The sequence below is a fragment of the Frankliniella occidentalis genome, unplaced genomic scaffold (genome assembly GCF_000697945.3).
Source record: "Frankliniella occidentalis isolate FOCC.00 unplaced genomic scaffold, Focc_3.1 Scaffold23, whole genome shotgun sequence".
In the NCBI taxonomy this organism is placed as follows: domain Eukaryota; kingdom Metazoa; phylum Arthropoda; class Insecta; order Thysanoptera; family Thripidae; genus Frankliniella; species Frankliniella occidentalis.
Genome location: NW_026267153.1, coordinates 2,531,532 through 2,534,197, shown reverse-complemented (window position 1 = coordinate 2,534,197; position 2,666 = coordinate 2,531,532). Strand labels below are relative to the sequence as shown.

The window sequence follows — 2,666 nt, the reverse complement described above, 5'->3', positions numbered from 1 at the left end:
TACACATCTTGGTTGGATATAAATTTGTCTACAAGGATATTTACAAGTTGTGTATAGTGGTCCACAGACCCCTTCCTTTATTTTGCTTCTACTCTTCCGGATGCAGGCGTGCGACCGGGTTGCAAACTCGCTCGGGGCCATAAGGCGCCGTGGTCAACAGCGACGGTAGGCAAGCCCGTCCGCACGCATGCATGCGGTACAGTGTAAGCAAATTAAAGGAAGGGGTCTGTGCTGTGGACCACCCGGTATACTTGGCGCGATGCAACGTGTGTGTCCGCATGGGGTTGCCCCCCCTACTCCCTTTTCTGTCCTCATCCACTCCACTCCACCACCTCCATACCCTCCTGCAGTGCCACCTCAATCCATTTCCATTCATTTCTACCCCCTCCCTCTCCTTCCTTGCCCCAAGGGCTGGTCGGTCGACTGGACACTCCAACAGCAGCTGTTTCATTCAACCCTCTCCCTGTGTGTGTGTGTGTGTGTGTGTGTGTGCGTGTGCGTGCGTGTGTGTCGGGGCGGCAGCGCTGGACACCTGTCGGGTTGTAATCAGAGAGCAAATCGACGAGTGGTACCACCTCCTCAATAGCCCCCGACACATTCCTGCGGTCGTCTTCTCTCTCTCTCTCTCCCCTGCACTGCCCTGCACTCGCGCACTCTCGCGCACTTCAACCCCCCCTCGATCGATAAGCCCGCCCATCACGGGGCGCTCGAGGAGAGGCGGCTCCAGGTGCGGCCAGCCGGCGTCTCCCTGGAATTCTTCACGATAGTCCGACACCTGCCCGATGAAGATGCCCGCGCCCCCGAAGTAGGGGAGAACAGGAAAGGGTTCTTATAGAGGCCTGGGCGTACTATCATTGTCCCTCTTGTTTGCAGCCAATAATTTTTATTTTCCAAATAACCCGGCTGCGTTTTCCAGCCTATTCAATTCAGGAGTTTAAACAAACGAAACAAAATCAGTAGCAAGGACGAGTTGTGTTTCTGGTCCGCCGCCGCGCTGCCTTGACCGGAAGTGCTCTTCGCCGCGCCGGAAGCGGACAGTCATAACGCCCCTCCAGGAGGTAAAAATTAGCTGCCCTTCTCATCGGAGAATGTGGGTGGAGTCCACACTCCTTCCTCTTTCCCCTTGGTCTTCGTCGAGCTCCCTCTTTTGCGCCTCGTTTCGTTCACCCTTCATCCTTATGTCGCCCTGCTCTTTCATAATCTACTGTCCACGGAACGCCTTGCGTTCGCACGCCACTAATAGACAAACTCCCCAACCTGTGTATATCCCCTACCTTTTGTTTTTTATTCTCCCCTTTGCCCGTTGCTGCTTCGTTTCGCTTTTAATTTTGGTCTTGGCGTTTAATATTCGTAATTTCCCCCGCCGCCGCCGCTGGCCGCCGCTGGCGAGACTCGGCCGGGCAGGTGACTTCCGCCGTGCGTCACCCCGTCCGTCCCGGCCTGTCCGGCCGCCCTCACCGGCCCTACCGATACCCTTATTATTCTAATAAAGAGGGACCACCCAGCGAGCGGCCCGCGCCCGGCCCGGGCGGTCACCGGTCACCGGCGGCGTTGACTCGGCGCGTCCAAAGGTTGACCTCCTCTATCGCTGCCCGCCTGCAAAAGCTGACACCTAAAGTCACCCTTTTGAAGAAACCAACAATAAAGCGCTCAAGGTGGTGGTAAAGAGTAAAGAGTATGCTTCCCAAAGAGGAAAAGTGCCTTGCTTATATATTTTCTTGCAACATCTCCTACGAGCGCATGACCCTTCTCCAGCCGCCTGCTATAGCGCTTGGCATGCGGTCCCCATTATTGGCAAGGCGTAAAGGCGCGCCTTTATTTGCAGATCCGGCGTCTAGGAGGCGGTTGGCGTGCGAATAACGAGCCTTGTGCTACGCGTTGCCCTGCTGGCGGGGCGCGCCCCGTCTCGGACGCGTCCCTCTGCCCATAGCATGTCCATTACACGGGGCGGCCGGGGCACTCTGCCGAACACCCTGCGTGGCAAGGTGAACGGTAACTCCTCTGCGTATTTCGCGCTGAAAGGCGGCCAGGTCTTCTTCTTCTTCTTCTTCTTCTTCTTCTTCTTCTTCTTCTTCTTCTTCTTGTACTCTTCGTCAAGGTTGAACACCACTTCCGGAATTTCTCTCACGACCACCTCCGACCGTCTGTGCGGGCCGCATGTGATGAGCCTCTCCCCCCCTCCCCATCTACACGCCTTTGTCTTTTCGTTTGCGGGTCTCGAAAAAAACTTCTCGGTTAACGATATTCATATACAAAAATGTTGGGTCAGATCAGGGATCTCTCGGCCCTGCAGCTCGCTCGACATTCCTCGACGCCCTCCTGAACAGTTTGCGAACGCGAGTCCGCTCGCTGCCGTCTTTTTGTTTCGCGAAGGCCCCACCGCCTGCCCCGCGCTTGAGAGCGGCGCTGCTTCTCTCGCCGCTGGAAAAATAACAATAAATCGCCGTCTTGCAAATAACCGCCGTATACTTTCACCCGTTGCTGCCCGCTTGGCTCGTAAAACCGAAGCCGGATCACAACGTCCGAATCGAACGACCGACCGGCGCACGATATATGTATTATGTACATTATTAACCACGTAAGGGGGCCCAAAAAAATTATTAAAACTATAATTTGTATTTTCCACTGTGACAACAAGTGTGAGCAGTCGGTGTGCAACAAATTTT

At 55.1% G+C, this 2,666-nt stretch overlaps 1 protein-coding gene across 2 annotated transcripts in view; it reads left to right on the top strand.

The window, feature by feature from the left end:
• Positions 1 to 2,666, top strand: part of LOC113205001 (TNF receptor-associated factor 4) — an 89,430-nt gene that overhangs the window by 12,229 nt on the left and 74,535 nt on the right. The window lies entirely within an intron of this gene.